The sequence below is a fragment of the Polypterus senegalus genome, chromosome 15, assembly GCF_016835505.1.
Source record: "Polypterus senegalus isolate Bchr_013 chromosome 15, ASM1683550v1, whole genome shotgun sequence".
NCBI lineage: Eukaryota > Metazoa > Chordata > Cladistia > Polypteriformes > Polypteridae > Polypterus > Polypterus senegalus.
The window spans coordinates 86,402,668-86,424,405 of NC_053168.1; positions in this window are offsets into that span (position 1 = coordinate 86,402,668).

Consider the following 21,738-nt stretch of genomic DNA (forward strand, 5'->3'; position numbering starts at 1 on the left):
ACTAGCAAAGGAGGGTGCATCTGCTTAGACACCACGTTTTAAGCTTTAGGAGACTCTTTTAATTCAGTCTGGCAGAGAGAAGCAACTGGTTACTGCTGTCTGTCTTTCATTCTCACTGACTCTCGCACTTACACTTTCAGGCGAGCTTCACTGTGACGGCGTTTTATTCCTCATTAGCTCTAGACTAGACAAACTTGTTTTTGATCCCGACTGCCTCTCCTCACAGTTTGCTTCTCACTCTTGTAAAGGCAGCAGCTCAGCTTTCATGCCCAGTCAGCTCTTGTCTTGAGTTTTGCCTTTGGTTAGGTGTTTGTCTGTTTAACCATTTAACTTCAAACATATTTATTTTTTGCCACTATTCTGTGAAGCTTCCTTGTTATGTCATCTTTTTATGACATCTTTTTTACTTTAAGTCTGTTGATTTTTTTTTTCCGTTATAAACATATGATGCCCAAGCTTTACTTCACAAGCTACTCTGCATAGTCAGGTACTTATGTTTCTAGTGAAAGATAGGTGGCTATAAATTTGAAATACTACAGATGCATTTTTGCTATTTTTAAACCTTTTCTAAAAGATGAATAAAGTTGGATTTTTTTATAACTTTACAAGAAAAGACCCTTTTACTTTTTATTATAATTAGTGTGCTATCAAAATTATAATACAAGAAGCTGATGAGAATAAGATGCATGTTTCACCAACTTTCAATGTATGTGCTTCCAAATTAAGTTCTCAATGTAAAAATTCCACCTAAAGTAGTTACAAGGACTAATATATGTATGAAAAACATTTAAAATATGAAATCTTTCATTTTCTGAGCCTATTAATCCATTTCTGAACCTGTCTGTTGCAGTGCAGATATATGGGGAGCATGGGCTTTTCACCCTAGGGATCCTTCCAATAAAGATCTCTTTAATAACAGTACTTCTGGTTTTAGTTTCAAGTTTACACACTAGTTTAATTGAAACTTGAAATGCTGAATTAAAGAACTTCTTGCTAGGAATTTTACACAAAACTAGAGCTTGTCCTAGTAGAGGGTACGAGGTAGGACCCAACTTTAGATAGTGTGTAAGTACATCAGTGGACACACTAAAGCACACCCTCAACGGTGTAGTTTTATTTGAGTGGAATTTTCTCTAAACAAGTTTGTTTTTGTAGCTTTTGTCCTTGATAACATACTTCAGAAAGAGCTAATAGTTCTTCCCTTCATGCCATAATTGCACATATTTGTATGAGGTCTTCTTTTTGTTTCAATTTGAATGTAGTCTGTTTTTATAAGGCAGATAAGTATTTACAGTAATAAATACTCTTCATGTTTGTTTGTTTGTTTTTTCAAATGTTTTGCAAAAATGCATTCTAAAGCAAAAATGTTTGCTATGAAGCTGCATACAACTTTTTCTTAACCTTATAAAGAATCTTTGCTAGTTTTTTTATTGAGGAATATTTTTCCATTAATACTTACATAAATTAACATGTTCCATCTATTCTCATTTTAATTCATCCACAGAATTTCAATTTTTCTTTTAAAGTTTATTCCTTATACAAATCAAAGACATGATTATTCAACAGATTATTCTGCAATTAAATTAACAATTTTAATTAATAACATGAATAAATGCTTTGAGAAAATAGTTGCAGCAATTTGAATTTTTTTGTCTTCTGTTGTGTATGAAATATAGAGATATATAGACACTCGTAAACATATCAGCAACTTATTCAGATTACATCCATTGAAAGGTTCAAACATCCAATTACAGACGCACTTAATCCATTGCATCACTTTGGGGAGCAAATTCAGCAGAATCGGACATAATGAAAGAGCCAGTACTTAAAGAAATGCTCATTCATTGCAGACTGCATTTGACACAGACTGACATAGTGTTAATTTATAGTCACCAATCAATTTAACTTTTGTGGGAAAAAACTGATAAAGTCAAGAACAAGCAAATACCAAACAGACATTGGTAGAGCCATTGATTCATTCCAGGTCTCTGAAATTGTGAGGCAGCATAGCTAATCCCTGTGTCGTCATGAGTACTTCTTAATATAACACTTACCTCATTAAAATTTGGTTTGTGTAAACATATTGATTAACTAATCCAACAACTATGAAAGAAAAATGATCTAATGACCTCTTTCTATTTCATAGACGTCTGCAATCCAGTGATCCTTGAGAAAAGAAACGTTCTATTAAACCCCATGTGTGATTGCATTGCCATTAGTGGCAGATACATAGATGATACTTTATAAATAGATATAACTTGATTTGTCTCAATTGAAAATTTGGCTTTTTATGGAATTTCATTCAATGATAGATAGATAGATAGATGTGCTGAAATATTCGTTGCCTGAAAATACTTAGTGTGTCAGAGAGAATATGCAGCATTGTTTATAATGACTATCAGTGTTGTTTTCATTTTATCCCCCACTACTACCGTCAAGGGCTCCAGAGTGTGTCCCGTAACTAAGGACACAGCAGGCTCATCCACCTACATATCTCTGAGCGTACTACTTGACAGGAAAAGCTGGATGGTATTGAAGGCACCCAAGAAATCAAAAAATTTATCCTCAGAGTACTGACAGCTTTGTCCCAGTGAGAATGAGCCTTATGGAGCAGATAGATAATTGCATCCTCCACTTCAGTCTTTGTCCAATGAGCAAACTGCATTGGATCCAGGTGGTCTACTATAACAGGATCCATATAGTATAGGAATAGACTCTCAAAGGTATTTAGGAAATGAGATGTAAGTGCCACTAGGTGTAGTCATTAGGTGAAGAGATTTCTTTGCAAAGGGAACAATGCAGGATGTTTTCCAAAACAGTAGCACTTTCTGGACCTTTAAAGGAAGACTAAATAGGTGACGGGGGATACTACAGAGTTGATCAGCACAACCTTTAAGAACTCAAGGATTGATGCCATCTGGTCCTTCTACTTTTTCTTTGAGTAGCTTTCATAGTTGTCTCCTCACATGGTCTTCAGTTATAGACAGCCCATACTGATGATCATTAGTGATCATTAATGGACTGACCTTTTGTATTATTCTGAGTGGGTCCTTCAAAGCCACTGTCTCCGGATTTGCATGCTGTCTTTTTCTCTTTCAAGAAATGTTTTAGCTCCTCAGTGATCCAGGCTTGTTTTTTGGAAAACAAAACACCATCTTTGATGATACCACTGTGTCAATACAGAAATTAATGTAGTGTGTGATGCAGTGACTGGGTCCCTCAAAATATTCCCATGTGACTTGCATATCATTTCCCAGTCTGTTATTTGGAAGTAGTCATTCTCAGCTATTTCAGGTTCCAGGCTCCACTTCATCACTGTTCTGGTTGTAACAGGTTTCTGCCTAATGACAGACTTGTAGCTGAGAATAAAATCAATCAGGTTTTGATCAGATCTAACCAAAGGTGCCAGAAGTTTACACTTAAAGGCATCTTTACTATATTAATGGAGCAGGTCCAGCTTGTTATTTCCTCAAGTGGAACATGACACAAACTGATGGAAGTTTGTCATTGTTCCTTCCAAAGTCACATGGTTCAGGTTACAACATATTAAAACTGGAGGGTCAGAATGACTCATCATTAAAGTTTCAGAGGAAGAAATATAAACATTAATAAGGATTATGTAACTTATCTCCTATGATATATAATGAGGAAAATTTCTGAGAGCCAGAATTTCAATATCTGAATTACAAATTGTAGTATGCTCTCTTTTACTCCATTCCTCATTTATAAAGATGACCAGTACCCTTGCTGTCTTTTGTCCACAATGCACTGGGTGTCTGTCTTTTCAAATAAGATTGAATCAATCCAGCATTTAAACAGTGTCAGATATATGAGGTTTAATCCAACCCTCTAGTTAAACACAAAATGCCACTGTAACCGTGTGCATTATTTCCCGCTATGAGAGCAGAGAGTTCATCTATCTTATTTGACAGCAATGAAACATTTTCTATTATAATGGATGGTATACCGGCTCTGAATCCTTTTCACTTTATTTTTATTGTTGTACCAGCTCGTCGCCCTCTTTATCTTTGGACAAACAACTCTGTTGGTACAGTGAAACTAAGCTGCTTACTGTAGGTACTCACAATTTCAGCGCAAGTTGCTGATTACAGGATTATTCCATACCTTCATTTATTCATTTTCTCAGTGGCTCTTGCGTTTCCAAATGTTGCAGACCTTTAGGTCCTCTTCTTGACTCCATCCTAGTTCAGAGCCTGTTTGAAGAGAAGTCAGGACAAGCCAGTGTTAGGGTTTGCATTGTGAGCAGATCAATGGTAAATTTAAAATCTATTTAAAATTAATTTATCTTATTTCAAGCAAGCCATGTGCCAGATCAGATTTAATCTAAATTAAGACTAGTATCTAGTAAAACAACACCAGAAACAAAAAAAGAAAAACAGCAAACACTGAGCTTCAGTAAAAAGGCTGCTGCGTGCACAATGCCTGAAAGTATGCACAGTAATAATTACTTAGCAAAAATTGTAATCAGTTGTTTGTTGTCTCACTGCACTGTGCAAAAAATTTTGACCCCCAGTCTGCGGAAGATCTTCGACTCATTCACTTTTGTGAAAGTCAATTCCTTTTTTTCAAACATTTCTGAAGGCTGCATGTTCTGGATAATTACCTGTATCCTGCATGACTTTGCTGTATTTCAGCTTCAGCGTATGAATGAACATCCTGATTTTCTCCTGCTAAATCCATAAATCCATTTGAGGATTCCTGATTTCCTCAATAAAAACTTGACAATATCACTAACCTGTGTAACCAGTTGGTAAGAAGTTCTTACTATGGAATACAATGGTAGCTTTATTTTACATATTACACACATGGTCGATATTTGAATAATCTGTCCAAAGAATATCATTTGATAGCTTTTTAGAATTATCCAAGTAGCTTCTGGAGTACTTATCTTTTTATTATTGATCACCTGACTTGTCACTCTGCAACAGATTGCATTTTTGATCAGTGTCCTTCTAAGGGTGGAATCATGAGCACTTACTGCACCTTAGGCAAGATAAGTGAAACCAACACATCTTCAGATGTTGCTCTTGGATCTTCTGAGTCCTCATAAACACTACTTTTATATGGTTTTGGAGAGATTTTGTTAGGATGCCAAAATTTGAGATTTGTTCGGAACATTCTCCATTTTGGCAATTTACTACTGAATGTAATTTGATAGAGCCCATGAATCTGAAATGGCTTTATAACTCTTTCTACAAAAAGAAGTATCAACAGATACTAGCAGAGATTTCTGGGGATTTATTTCCATCATGGTATGATATTTCTCTAAAACCTACAAATTAGAAACTTCACTCTGATTGTCAGGATCAAAGTTATTTGGATTTACACATTAAAAAATGAGTTAGCAAAGGTATGCCACAAAATGTTCAAATCAAGGAACTGAAGCTATACATGGCAAGCCTACAGTGGTTCCAGACTGTGAACTTCAAGTGTTAGCTGTTATACTTAAATTTCCATGTGTGGACAACAGGGTGCGCCTTACACAGTCACAAACCTGAGACACAACTGACACACACACAGTTATGAGTTCAAATAAAATGTATTTACTCTTCCCAAATAGCATTCCCAACAAGATAATCACAATGAACATTGATTCCATCCTTTATTCTTCTTCCTCGAAGTCCTCTTCCTCCCACAAGTGTTTCCCACTTCCTCCCGACTCAGACTTAACTTGAATGAGATCGAGCAGCTACTTTCATCTTGGACCCATGCGTACTTCCAGTGACAGGGCATAGCCCGATGGGAGAACTTCTGGGTCAATCAGAAGATCCCTAAAGCAGGGAGTGTAATTCCCTCTAGAGCCATCTGGTGGCACCCATTGACCCCAGCAGGGCTGTCTCACTGCACTACAAATCCCATGTTGTCTTGCAGTTATAGCAATGGATGCAGAAGCGCAGGGATGCTGCCATCTAGCGGTTTGGGGAGGCATATATTTATGAGACTGAGTCTCCTTCCATTGTTTAGTCATATTGGCGTCTTGGCCAGTGAAAGGAATGGTACTAATCCTGGCTGAGGCACTCATCCATAAATGTGTTTCTTGACACATGTAAAGAATACCAAAGGGTCTGCCTGTTGTATTGTAAAGAACATCTACTGTATATAGGTTTGAACAGTTGGCCAAATTAGTGCCTCGAGTAGGCAAACACAGTGGATGATTGCAATCTTCAGAAAAGGAGACTGTGTAATCTTCAGAGAAGATTTCGACCCTTTTACTTTTTGCTATGTTCTTTGAACGTCTTAACTTGCTATTTAGGCCAGATTTGTGTGTTTATTTGTTAAGTTAAGTCGTCTTGAACTGTATACAACTATGAATGAATTAGTCAAAATTGTGTCTATTTTGAGTTAATCTGCCACCCCACCACTGCTTTGTCTCACTGTCTTCTTATCTGATCAGCACTCTGGGCACACTGTTCCTTTTTAAGTTAAATATTTATGCTTCATTAAAGAGGTGCTGAAATAAAAGTTCAAAAGCTTGAAAAATTCAAGATCACAAAAAGAAGCACAAGGTCGAAAACATTAAAACTCAGGAGTGAAACTTAATGAAATGCTGTCCACAAAGGCAACATGCGCAATGCTAGAGCAAAGTATGTGGGTCAGGCTGCCTCTTTTGCTCTCCTTGTCCCTCACATCATTCAGCAGGATTACAGGTAAGAGGGGGAGAAAGGCAAACTGCAAGCAGAAGATGGAATGTGGGCACTCTGATACCATGAGTCTGTGGACTGATCCTCTATAAATATATACAATACAGACTGGGGTTCCAGCTCAGTATAAAAGTAAACTTAATTGAAGTGACTGGTACAGTGGATACGATTGGTGACTCACATATCTAGTGCCCTGAATTAAAATCTGTATATAAGAATTGAAATCAAAATCATAATGAATAATAATGATAGTTAAACACCATCGATAAATTAGGTGTGTCATTACATAGTGTTGTGTATTCATCTGTGTATTCTTTTTCCAACAGGATTATGATTATTGCCATGACAATAAATTCTGTCTACTGCTGTGGCCCCCTCAGTGACCAGGGGCCCCATTTATAAAATGTTGCGTGATTTCAAATTCCGCATATGGCAGAAAAAAAATCAGAATAATAAAACCTGGGGTACACACATTTCTATGTAATTTACCCTTTATAAATCATAGTCATCTTGTAAATGTGTGTTCATGAACGCGCCTCAAACCCCACTGAAACAACCGTATATGAACCATGTTAATCAACCTCATACATATGCATTCTCAGTGCTGTGATCCTTCATTAGCTGGTAGAGGAGCCTCCTGCATGACACCTCAAGTAGTGGGAGATAGAAGTTCTCATCTCTAAATTACAGGCATGATAAGAACCCTTTTGTTTCCAAAGCACACATGTCAAGCAACCAGAGTGAATATGTTGAATTTCACGTTACTGCTGCTGTAAATGTCGTGACTTCCAACCCCACCATGCCTGAAATAAGAGAATAAAAAAAGACAGATCTCTCTGTGCATGTAGCAAGAGGAGGAAGAAACACATTTACGTGTTCTTTTGAGCTCAGGTTGCCTTCTGGGAGACTTCAGTACAAAACACCACACTGGCTCCTATGGCAGAACTTTTCCGACAGTTTACTGCTGTGATAGATAGGGAGCGCTGTCGTCTCCTTGAACCCTCAGATCAGACGCCAGACACCAGATAATAGCCCAATGAATTGTTTTATTTCGACTATACAGTGCACAAAGCACCGTACACTCCACAATACTCATCCAGTAACCAATCAATACAATAACAATAATCAATGCTCCACTCTCCCAGACGTGTTGCCAACCTTCCTCCCGACTCAGCTACTCCATCTTGGATCTCTCACAGTCTTTTATAGTCCATGACCCGGAAGTGCTTCTGAACCCTCAGTCCATGTGACTTCCTAGAACTTCCAGGTCAGATCAAAACTCCTCTTTTTCACCCCGGAAGTACGTCATTTCCCCTGTCGCTGTGACTATGACATAATTCTGGGTTATAGGGCAAATAACAGTCCCTGGGCCTCTCTGCAGCGTCCTCTGGTGGCCTCCAGGGTATCAAGCAGGGCTGTGAAGGAAAACTCTAATATCCATGATTCCCTGCTGGCATTCGGGGCACCTCCATGCTGCAGGGAGGGCTCCATCTGGCGGTCTGGGGGTATTGGCCGGGATGACAGGCCAGCCTTAGTCCACGGTACTCCCCCCCAGGGAAGTACCATGGTTCGAAGCAGCCAGCCCCGCGAGGGACGTCTTCCTCCAGGAGGTTTTATTGGTCGGGACTTGGCAAGGTTCTGAATACTCCCGGGAGAACCTAGGGGGAACATTAAATAAATAAGCATCTTATCCCCTGTACTCAGAGGACAACTTCGCCATACGTGGCCCGGCCTGCAGCAATCATGGCACAGCCGCGTCCCCCCTGTTCATATCCCTTGGTGAGACTGAAAACACCTCGGAACTTCTGGCTCCGCCCTTTTCCCCATTGAGGAGGGTTCACCGGCCGCCCTTGAGCTTTCAGCTCCCGTTTCTATTTTATCAGGAGACCCCTTTGTCTCAATTGGGATCTCCTTTTTACTCTGTGGCTTTTTGACAGTCTGAGTCCCTCTATGTGATAAAGAGAGACCCTTTCCTGTCTGCGCCCCCTTCGATTTGTAAATGACCTGGGGCGGCGTCTTCAGCACTGCATCGCTCCGGGAGACAGCACTATTCAGCTGCTCCAGCTTGATCAATGCTTCCCCCGCCCCCTCGGTCATAGTTTGCAACTCCCTTGTAGGGCTCGCTGTGACTTGGTACCCACTACTAATTAACCGTGGGCCCGTGTTACTCTGCGTCCCTCTATTATGTACGGTACAGGTCTCGATTACCTGTACTGCCGCATTGTTTAATACTGGAGGCTCCCAACTGATCTGCCGCAGGTATTCATTTACCTTCCTCAAAGGCGTTTCAGCCGTCTTCCCCCAGTTCCATGATGATCTTCTTGATCCCTCCAACATCTGTAAAAAACTACTTACGGGCTCGATTAGCTTCTCGAGTTCCTGCAAGTCCACAATGTTATTTAATTCGGCCGGAGGCAGGCTCAATTCATTATTATTCCTACCTATCTGCCGGGAGCCAATGAGCACGCCCGCTCCTGGCATGTGCTCTGACAGGCTTCGCAAAGGCTTCTGGGAACTGGAGTTCTCTTTGGCTGAGGACCGGGTCGCTATCATTGGCGGGCTGTGATCTGCCTTTATTATTTTTTTGGCAGACCGACCAGCCATTTCCCGGCCCTCCTTACCTTCTTGTGGGGTGAGTGGTGCTTCGCTCGCCTCCCCCTTCCCCTTCGGAAAGTCCAAGACTGTCTTCTTCAGGGCGAAGTCGAAAGCAGCGGGACACGGACCTTCTCCTTCCTACAATTCACCTGGCTAGATAACTTGGTCCTCGCCAACACCCGACATGCGGAAGTCCGTTTTGCTCATAGACTCTAACAGGAGCGTATCACTGTCTTTGGGAAATTCTCCTGCCTCCCGCAGGGCCTCCAGGTGATCTTTTCTGAGGTATGTGCACGGGATGAAATGAGTTACTTTATACAGATTTTCAATTAAATCCCAGGCACATACCTTGTGGCAATCTTCTGTCTCCGGAGGCTTCTCCCGACCTGTGTAGCTGCTCCATAGCTCCTCATGAGCGTTGGCTTGCCTTTTTTTTCCCCCATGATGTACTTGGACGACAGGGTTTGTGGCATTTTTTTCTGTGTGTCCTGACGCTGTTCTCTTGGGGTTCTCTGTCCACAGAAATTTGTATTCAGGTCCTCTGCCAAACCAACGGCTAGAGAATCCTGCCGGCTACACCACTGTGAAGCTGTTGCCCCCTTGAACCCTCAGATAAGACGCCAGACACCAGATAAAAGTCCAATATATAGTTTTATTTCAACTATACAGTGCACAAATCACCCTACACTCCACAATACTCATCCAATAATCAATAATCAATACCTAGCACTTCCGGGTCAGATCGAAACTCCTCTTCTTCATCCCAGAAGTACGTCATTTCCCCTGTCTCTGTGACAAGACGTACTTCCAGGTTATAGGGCAAATAACAGTCTCTGGGCCTCCCTGCAGCGTCCTTTGGTGGCCTACAGGATATCCAGCAGGGCTGTGAAGGAAAAGTCCAATGTCCATGATTCCCTGCTGGCATTCAGGGCACTTCCATGCTGCAGGGTGGGCTCCATCTGTGGCCTGGGGGTATTGGCAGAGATGACTGGCCAGCCATAGTCCAAACTACCTTCATTAAAAGACCTGAGTGCCCTTAGCAGGCACAGTCTGCTCTGGCCCTTCTTGTACAGAGTCACTGTGTTGTTAGACCAGTCCAGTTTAATGATTAAGTTAACCCCAGGTACTTGAGCACTGCACCACTTCCATGTCTCCCCCTGAAATGTGACTGGTCTCAGAGGCTCCTTTGCACTACTGAAATCCATTACCAATTTTTGTGTCTTGCTGATGTTGAATTGAAGATATGAATTAGGTTGTCAATTAGCTGGTTGCTTGTATTTACCTACTTGATCATGGGGGTCCTCATTTCCCGGTTTCTCCAAAATGTTGCGTACACATGGGTTAGAGCTGCTGTAAATATGCACACATTTCCCCGTCACATTTTCTTTTATAAATCAAGATGTTTGCATGGAAAGTTGCATGCACAAATTTCGAGCCTGTTTTTGTGTGTATGTAAGCTTTATAAATAAAGCCCCATACCTAAGTTCAAAGGAGCATCTGTTGGACAAGATTTAACAAGCTACTATATTTTAAGTGCAGATCCTTCAAAAAAAAAAAAAAGATTTTGTACTTGACATGAGCCAGGCTATCTGTAATGAATTTCTGACAATATTTTTTTATTCTAGCCGGATAGAAAACACAAGGTTGCTATTTATTTTGAAATGGAATCGGTTAGGAAAATAAACTCCAAATTGGAAAATTAAAACCAGGAATCTTAAAACAAAAGAACATAATGATTTATAGTTAGGAACATCTAGATCAATGCCAAACTCATAATTCTATAACCTAGACATTTACTTGATTTCCTTGATCAGTTATGTTGATAATGGTTTCACACACATAAACCCCATGCAACTGTTTATACAAAAAAAACAATCTTTTACTTATTTTTGAGTAAAGAATTTCTCCTTTCCAGATATCTGGTAAGAGTGCCCCTTGCCAATGGTTTTTAATCAAAATGGTAGGAGTAATGCAATGTACTGTCATGAACATAATCAGCATGGACCAACACAATTACTATAACACAAAGGAAAAAAAGATAAAAATTAATGTGAAAATGCCCACAATCAAGAAGAACAAGTCAGAATGAGCCAGCTTTTTTATGTGTGTGGAGCCATGCATTTTTTGTGTTTCATGCCTGCCAGGCAAAGTAATTTTTTAAATTATTTTATGTGTCTTATTCTGGATTGTAGACCTAAACAAATACCTCCTCTTTATACTGATGCTTTAAAAATGAAATCAGCTGTTGTGTTCATAACCTTAAACTTGTGTTCATAAGATCATAACCTTATTTTCTCAGTGTTGTATAGAAGAAATACTTTTGTTACTGTACTCAGGTATGTTTTAAGAACATTTATACTTTACTTGAGTAGAAAATTGTCAATTACTTTTACGTCACTACATTTTGAAATGCAAATGGCTACTTTTACTGGACAGAATTTGTTACTACAATATTAAACACAAAAGGACTACGCAGAAATACACAATGTTTTACTCCATCAGTTACCTAAAATGCAGGCTTCCCCTGCTTTAGGAAAATGTGCATAGAATCTGGTTCAATTTTCAAAAGTGTGCTGCTGGGCGTAACACCTGGGGCCTCATTTATAAACGGTGCGTACGCACAAAAATGTTGCATACACCCGTTTCCACGCTCACATCGCAATGTATAAAAACTAAACTTGGCGTAAAGCCACACACATTTTCATGTCAGCTCAATTCCTTGCTTACGCAAGTTCTCCGCTCAGTTTTTGCAAACTGGCGGCTCACAGCCTCAAAGCAGTGCTGCTGTTCCTATGTGGATTCCTTTTATTTTTTAGATTCACATCCCTGATGTGGTTTTATCAAATACACTGAAATTAACCGCATATCATTTATTAATTTAAGGCATCTGATTGTAATTAACCTGTAACAATATAATGGTCCACAGAATGGCCAAATTATTCCAAATACCATAGCTGCTTTATTGTTGTTAATCTCACTGCACCACTTGGAATATTTATCCCACTGTATCTGAGTGTGGAATCACAGCTCTACAGCAGCTGATCGGAAAGAGAATTATCGGTATACAGCATCAAGCACATGCTGCCTCAGCCATGCACACAGACTATTTGAAACACTCCCATACAGCAAACGCTTCAGAGCATTTCCTGTAGGGACCGCGTGGTTCAGAAACAGTTTCACCCCAGGAACTATATATGCACTCAATCAGTCCATCAAGTCCTCCTGTTAGAACTGTTTGTACGTATTAGTACAATTACCTCATTGTAAACGTGTGATACAGTTATAATATTGTAAAACCAGAACCACTTTCTAAAGCGCATGTTTACCTATGATGACGACTGGCTTCTAAGTCGATTTAAATTTCTATGTGCTATCTTCTTGGACCTCATGATATCTTTTGTAAGATGAAATGCAGCAAAGTATGTTTATTACATTATACTGCAAAAATTTTAACATCATTTAAATAATCCAGACTTTTAATATTTAAACATGTGAGGACACAGTGGACAGCGGTAGCGATGAGCTGGCACCCCGTTCAGGAATTGTTCTTGCCTCGTGCTCTATGCTTGCTGGGGCTGGCGCAACCCTGGATGGATAGATGGACAGAATAATTAAACATTTACTATGAAGATATTTCAATGTTCCTTAAAAGTTTTGAAGAATCGGCATTCTCAGCTTACAGATGGCTATTACAGTGCTGATTGTATGGTGATTAGTTACTTGGAGAAAGAAAAGTAAGGACAGGAATTGGGGGTTAGTACATTTGAAAGAGACAGTACTGCTGCAATAAATGGTTTCATCGAAGGTCATACACAGCACAGCAAACATCTTGCGGGAGGCTGGAACAATCTCTGGATGGGGCGCCAGTTCGTTACTATCACTGTGCCACAGTGTTCCCATGTTTAATACGTGCTTTAATTCCTATCATCATGAAAATGATATCAAGTATACATCTTAGTATTTAAATTGTTCAGAGAGCTGTAATATCATGAATGCAATGTATCCTGTGTCCTGTCAGAGGAAGAGAAAGCCCGTTTAAGAAGCACGTAGTAATTCACACACAGAAAGCACATAGAAGATCACATACAAAACAAAGCATTTAACGTGCTACTTTAGTTACGATGGGATTTGAGAAACTAGTAAATTAAATGATTTTAAGATGAAGTTTATGATGTTCTAATTTAATGACAAAATAAAGTATGTGATTAAACTGGAAATTTCAAGATTAAAGTTGACATTTTAAGCTTTTTTTTTCCCTCTTTGTCCCTATGTTTTTTTTTTCTCTGTACCCTAATAAGCTTCCATATGACACTCAGACGGTGGGCTATGATTTGCCTTTTCACAGCGACTTTGATATCTTACAACTTCTTTTTTATTTTGGGCAATGTGCGACTTTGTAAACTTCAGCTTTTGAGTTTCTCTGACACTCTATGTCACAATACCACTGTTTAAAACAACAAATAGTACGTTTTTCCTTGCCTCCCTTTGCTGAATTTCTTCTATTTTCCCCTTGTGATTTTACCATTGTCTTTTAAGAGAATGCTGAACTTAAGGGGTATTTATATTGATTTGCATATTCAAAGAGGAGTAATTCTGGGAGGAGACGGGGTGGGATGGCAGGCTCGTGGAAGCTGGTGTACTCAAAGATTTATGCATATGGATTTTTTTTGGTGTAAGCACATTTTCGCTTTTGTCCATATGCCATGTTTTAGTGTGAATTCTACGCACAGCATTATGCATGAGGCCCCTGACCATCTACACAGTTGCCCCAAGCACACTTTGCCACATTCCATAGGATGGTGCAGGGCTGAGTGCTTGGGACAGGGTTAGATGTAGGAGACACCCAGTCTCAGTCATTACCACAGTTTATGCTACTGAGTACAGACATCCACGGGATACAGGAAGGTGCACATATGTATTTGTGTACCTGCTTCACTCCCCTTGTACATGCATTGCTCAAATGTCATCTCACATTATCCTTTTCATTACTACTGCAAAACAAATCTATAAATACACACTCTCTTCTTTTTATTGTATGGTACAATGAGATTCAATATGCAAATCCTCCAAAAACTTATTTTCCTATAAAATGGTAAAATAACAGCAACAATAATAATAATGATACAATAAAAAAACAATGAAAAATATACAATATAAAAGTATAAGTGGCTCAGGTTGTGCAATATTATAACTGTAATGCATGTTTACATTGAGGTAATTATACTTAAAAGTACAAACAGTTCTACCAGGGGCACTTGATGGACTGATTGAGTGCGTTTATATCCTATGAGATGAGACTGTTTCTGAACCGCGAGGTTCATGCAGAAAAGGCACTGAAGTGTTTGCTGAATGGGAAAAGTTCAAATAGACTGTGAGCATGGCTGAGGTAGCATGCGCTAGATGCTGTACCCCAATAATTTTCTCCACTCTTGACACAATCTGCCGTAGAGCTTTCTGATCAGCTGCTTTATAGCTGTGATTCCCCACTCAGATTCAATGGGTTAAAATACTGGTGCACTGGGAGTAACAACGCTAAAGCAGCTATGGTATTTGGAATAGTTTGGCCATTCCATGGACCATTATATTGTTACAGGTTGATTACAATCAGATGCCTTAAACAAAAAAAACAATATGTGGTTAATGTCAGTGTATTTGATAAAGCCACGTCAGGAATGTGATTCAAATAACTAAAGGGAAACCACCCAGGAACAGAAGCACTGCTTTGATGCTGGGTGCAGCAAGTTTGCAAAACTGAGCCGAAAATGTGTGTATGCAATGGTTTGACCTGGTGTGAGAATGTGTGTGTACGCACCATTTATACATGAAGCCCCTGGACAACAAGTGTGGGCATTATGTAAGACTGCTGTTCATAGAATATAGTTTAACATTCAACACTATAGTGTCCCATATATTGGGGCTAAGCTCCACAGCCTGGGATTCGGCACTTCCGTCTGCTGCTTGGTCCTGGATTTTTCTCACCTGGAGACCACAGGTGGTGAGGGTGGGCGGTATCATTTCAAACACCATCACTCTCAAAAGGGGGCAACTCAGGGGTGTGCCTTTAGTGTTTTGCTGCATACCGTCTATGTCTACACAGATAGGGATACCTCTAACTCCATTGTGAATTATACAGATGACACATTGATAGTAAGCTGCATCTCAGTGGAGGATGATAGATACTACCTGGACGAAGTGGTCAACATTGTGCAGTGGTGACAGACCAATCATTTAAACCTAAATGGCTGCAAAAATAAGGAGGTGGTCATGAATTTTTGCTGTTATGCAACTAAAATTTGGAATACTTTACCAATGGAAATTTGCCAGGCTAATAACAACAACAACAACAACAACATTTATTTATATAGCACATTTTCATACAAAAAGTAGCTCAAAGTGCTTTACATAATGAAGAATAGAAAAATAAAAGACACAGTAAGAAAATAAAATAAGTCAACATTAATTAACATAGAATAAGAGTAAGGTCCAATGGCCAGAATGGACAGAAAAAACAAAAAAAAAACTCCAGACGGCTGGAGAAAAAACATGAAATCCCCTCTGGGCATTCTACCTAATATAAATGAAACAGTCCTCTTTGGATTTAGGGTTATCACGGAAGGACTTGATGATGATGGTCACATAGACTTCTGCCTTTTAATCCATCCATCATTGTTGGAGCATCATGATGCTTTGAGTACCACCACAAAGAAACCGGAAAAAGAAATGGAAGAGAGAGTAGGGGTCAGTATGGATTTTAGAGCCACCATAAATAGTTATTATGATGAATTGAACATACAGATTATCAGGATTAAGTTAAAGTGAAGTTATAAAAAGGCCACGTTAAAGTAATGTGTTGTCAGCAGTGTTTTAAAGTGCTCTACTGTATTAGCCTGGCGAATTCCTATTGGCAGGCTATTCCTGATTTTAGATGCATAGCAGCAGAAGGCCGCCTCACCACTTCTTTTAAGTTTTGTTCTTGGAATTCCAAGGAGATATTCATTTGAGGATCTACAGTTACGATTTGGAATATAAGGTGTCAGACATTTCGATATATAAGATGGGGTGAGATTATTAAAGGCTTTATAAACCACTAGCAAAATACCCGCGCTTCGCATTTTTTTACACACACACACATAAACATATATATATATACATATCTATACATATACACATATATACATACATATATATCTACATATATACACACACATATATACACATATACATACACACACATACAGTATATACACACAAATACATATATATATATATACATACATACACACACACATATATAAACATATATATACATATACATACATATCTACATATATACACACACAGCTATTTTGTATCAGTGCAATACGCTGTTTGTTAAAACGGTTGACTCCTGCTCTTACGTGCAATAACAAATCAAATCATTCAGTTGTCTTTGCTCATATGTCATTTTAGAGCTGGACGCCTGGCATCTTTTTTTGGCCACAAGTTCGTTTCTGTTTGGTGTGAGGTTCTGTGTTGTGGAGATTCTCAGGATGGATTGCAGGTGCTCATCAGTGAGGCGACTCCTGTGTGCTGTTTTGTTAGTCTTTATCACTGAGAAGAGCTTCTCACACAGATATGTGCTACCAAACATGCACAAGGTTCGAGACGCATGTAGACGGACTTTTTTTGTTCTTCAAAGTCACCAAAGTGCCGTGCAAACTCAGTGCACAATAACTCTAGCTTCGCAATAACTTGCAGCATCATAAGGTAGACTTGATTAACGCGGTAAGTGTTCGGCAAGGCAGCTGAAGCGCTGCATTATGGGATCTGTAGTTTATTGTGTTACCAGCGCTTCATATACCCGGGCCATTAATAACAATAATACAGTATATAAAATGATCTCGCGGCCCTTGAGTTTGACACATATGGACTAAATAGAACTTGAAAAGATATATTTTTCAAATGTGATCGCAATTCAGATAGAGTTGACGCAAGACTACAGCCTGCATGCCTCAATGAGTCATCCTCCCTCGCTCTTACTTTTTACCGTTCATCTAATGAATACACTGAGTATGGCTTTACCAAAACAATCATTGATGGCAAATAAAGTATCCATTATTCGAGTATGTAGATCGGGATATATATATACATATATATACCCAGCGTATCGCAGCGGAGAAGTAGTGTGTTAAAAAAGGTAGAAAAGAAAAGGGAACATTTTAAAATAACGTAACATGACTGTCAATATACAGTATTTGTTTTGTGAGTGTTACTGAGTGTTGCTGTCATCAAGGATTTGATTATCATTATTTCTTTCAATCAGGTTCGTATTTGTAGGATGTGTTGTGTTCAAGTTACATTCCGTGTTTGTCAATCGTTGTAAAGATGACAGGTTTCATTCATCGATTCGTTTCTTACTGCATCAATAAACAGCTCGTCTTCTTCTTTATCTGAGACCTGACACACTGCATGCACGGGTTTTTTTTACACTGTCTTCCTTTAGCGGGACATTGACTTTTTCCACCGTGTGCTTTGTTTCCGCAGTAGCTGGATTTATGAATATGCTTATCAGACGCTTCATATTTTTTGCTGCCTTTTCAATTGTGTAATTCGGTTTTTGTTCAGCGCTCTTTGGAACTGTTGCTTTTTATCTGTGCACTGCGTCAGTTCACGTGAGCCGCTCGGTGTACATGCATCGAAGGTTCCCAGCTGTGCTGGTGCCATCTCGTGCTATGTCCATGGCTGTATTTAATGTTACCTTAGTCCTGGCACTTAAAACTTTCTCTCGCAGTTTCGCTGAGTTTGTGTCAAACACCACCCTGACCATCTCATCTTCCTCTCCATAAGCACAGTCCTTCACCCGTGAATATTTACCCGTGGCAGTTTGCTATTGGATTGCCGCTGACGGACGGCCTTATATGGGTGGGCACTAAATTACAAACGCCAGCGGCAGCCTGTCTATGAACTTAATTTAAAGTGTAGGTTTACATCGTGCTTTGTTTCCGAAGTAGCAGAACTCATGAATATGGTTGTATATGTCACTCGCTCGCTTCTTATTGTTTCGCTGCCTTCTCAATTATATAATGCATGTTTTCTTAAGTGCTTTTTTGAGGTCTTCCTGGTTTTCTATGTACTGCGTGATTACGTGGGAGGCGTGATGATGTCACACGAAACTCCGCCCCCACGGCGTTGAAGCTCATCTCCATTACAGTAAATCGAGAAAACTGCTTCCAGTTATGACCATTACGCGTAGAATTTCGATATAAAACCTGCCCAACTTTTGTAAGGAAGCTGTAAGGAATGAACCTGCCAAATTTCAGCCTTCCACCCACACGGGAAGTTGGAGAATTAGTGATGAGTCAGTGAGTGAGTGAGTGAGTGAGTGAGTGAGTGAGGGCTTTGCCTTTGATTAGTATAGATAAGCAGAATTTTAAAGTCAATACTGAATGACACAGGTAACCAGTGTAGTGACATCAAAACTGGAGAAATGTGCTCGGATTTCCTTTTCCTACTTAGGATTCTAGCAGCTGCATTCTCCACTGGTTGCAAATGATTTATGTCTTTTTGGATAGTCCTGAGTGGAGTGCGTTACAGTAATCTATTCGACTGAAAACAAATACGTGAACTAATTTCTCAGCATCTTTCAGTGATATAAGAGGTCTAAGTTTAGCTATGTTTCTTAAGTGAAAAAATGCTGTCCTAGTGATCTGATTAATATGCGATTTAAAATTCAGATTACAGTCAACAATTACCCTAAGCTTTTTACCTCCGTCTTGACTTTTAATCCTAATGTATCCAGTTTATTTCTAATAGCCTCATTGTATCCATTATTGCCAATCACTAAGATTTCAGTGTTCTCTTTATTTAACTTGAGAAAGTTACTATTCATCCATTCTGAGATACAAGTCAGACATTGTGGTAGTGATTCAAGAGAGTCGGAGTCATCAGGTGCTATTGATAAATACAGCTGTGTGTCATCAGCATAGCTGTGGTAGCTCACGTTGTGCCCTGAGATAATCTGACCTAACGGAAGCATGTAGATTGAGAAGAGCAGCGGACCAAGGATAGAGCCTTGTGGAACACCATATTGGATATCATGTGTCTTTGAGTTGTAATTACCACAACTAATAAAGAATTTTCTCCCTGTCAGGTAGGATTCAAACCAATTTAAGACACTGCCAGAGAGGCCCACCCATTGACTAAGGCGATTTCTAAGAATATTATGATCAATAGTGTCAAATGCAGAACTCAGATAAATGGCCTCTGTCTGCATTCACTCGCAAGTCATTTACTACTTTAACGAGTGCAGTTTCTGTGCTGTGATTTGTTCTAAAACCCGACTGAAATTTATCAAGAATAGCATGTTTATTTAGGTGGTCATTTAACTGCATAATGACTGCCTTCTCCAGAACTTTACTAAAGAAAGGCAGGTTAGAGATGGGTCTAAAATTTTCAAGATCCGAGGGGTCAAGATACTGTAAAACAATTTTAAAAAACTGCTAAAAAAACATTATTTTTCGTAGCTACATTTCATTTGTATCCCTTTTACACTATATGAGCACTAAATTATAATTTTCCTCAGGGTTCTGCAATTCCATACTCATCTGTACTATTCTCTTCTGTCTTTTCCAGTTCTTCTGTGGTGGCGATCCACACCACCACCAACTGATCAAGGTACCATGCTGCCCTATGCATTTATGGATGAATAGTGAGTGTTCCAGATGTCCACATGACCATCATCATCAAATTCTTCCATGTGAAGTCTGAAAACCATGGGGACTGATTCAGGCTATCTATGTTTGGTAGAATGCCCAGTGGGGGCTGGTTGGTCTTTTGGCCCTTGGAACCCCTGTAGATTTTGTTTCCTCCAGCCTAACTGACGTTTTTTATTTCTTTTTTTTTCCTCTGTCCTCCTGGCTTACCTTTTCCTTTGTTACATACTGTATAATATTATTGCCTAATCTTGTTTGTTTATATTTCATATTAACTTTCTTTTTATTTCATCTTTAAATCACTTTGAGCTACATTGTTTGTATGAATTTGTGCTATTTAAATAAATGTTGTTGTTGTTGTTTAGGAAGGTTCCACAGAGAAAGTTTCTAAGGAGAAGGCAAACAGTTTTAAATACCTTGGGGTTTGATATTTCCGAGGACCTGACATGTACCACACTTAATGGACCATACAGAGACTTCACCACCTTAATCAGCTGAGAAAGTTTAGGCTGTCCCAGCACATTGCAAAGTCTTTTTATTCTATAGCCATTGAGAACATTCCTACTGATTGTATCATTGCCTGGTATGAGAGCTGCACTTCCCAGGTACACAATTCTTTACAGAAGGTTATGTGCCTTAGCTGAATGCACCATTAGGACTACGCTTCCCACTGTGCATGATATCTTCATGATACGATGCCTGGTCAGGTCTCTAAGGACATTCAAGGACTCCAGCCATCCCAGAAACACAGATGTTGAAATCAGGCAGATGACTCTGCAGCCTAAACACCTAGACTGAAACGATTGTGTGGGAACTTCTATCAATTTACCCGCAGATTGTTAAATGAACAGTATTATTATATTCTTTATGTTTTTTCTGGTGTTATATTATTATTTATGCTATTGTATACTGTATGTTTTGTATGAGTTAGTATTAGTTTAGGCACAGTCTTGGATCTGCTAGAAAAAAACATTTCACTCCACCTTATACTCATGTATTATTCTTCATGGAACAAATAAATCTCTTGAACCTTAAAGGGTTTCGCCTTAAATAATGTCCTTTCCTAATACAAACTAAATTATGTTCATATGCAGGAGCATGCATAAAAAAGGCTAAGTCTATGTCTCAGTATGTAAATAGCACACAAATCACATATACTATTTGTCTGCATAACTGTTTCATGCATAATTTATAGTGACCTACTGATTATTTCTTGATCCAAGAACATGAAGAACATAATTGTCAACTTGGCTTAAAGTTGAAGCTTAACTTTCAACCAAACATTCTATTGAAATTTGGTTACTGACAAACATTCACTCTGGAGTAAGGTTTCTCAATGAAAAGTGAAGTTAAAAAAACATGTCATATTTAGACAAAGCTCCCCAAATGGATAGACAGACATCACAACCAATAGGGAAGATGGTTCCTTACCTGGCGGGAAGCATCAGATAAAGGGACAGGTATACTGTATGTGTAGCACTGTCTTTGGCTGAAATAGAAAAGTAGGTGAAGGAAAGACGGTTTCTGCGGGATGTTTATTCCCCCAATTCGCTAGAACAAGCAGGGGATACTGGGAATTGTAGTCCGGCAGCACAACCCTGCTGGGGTCTGTAGGTGCTGCAGGGAGATGTACTCCATGTTATATGGAACTTCCATGAGACCCGGAAGTTCTTTCAATAGGCAACAGTCCTGGCACTGGAAGAACTCCTGGGTTCTCAATAAAAGGGACCATACTAACTTGTCCAGTTCTGATTGTTTGGGATGTCTGTCCATCCATTTGGTGATCTCTG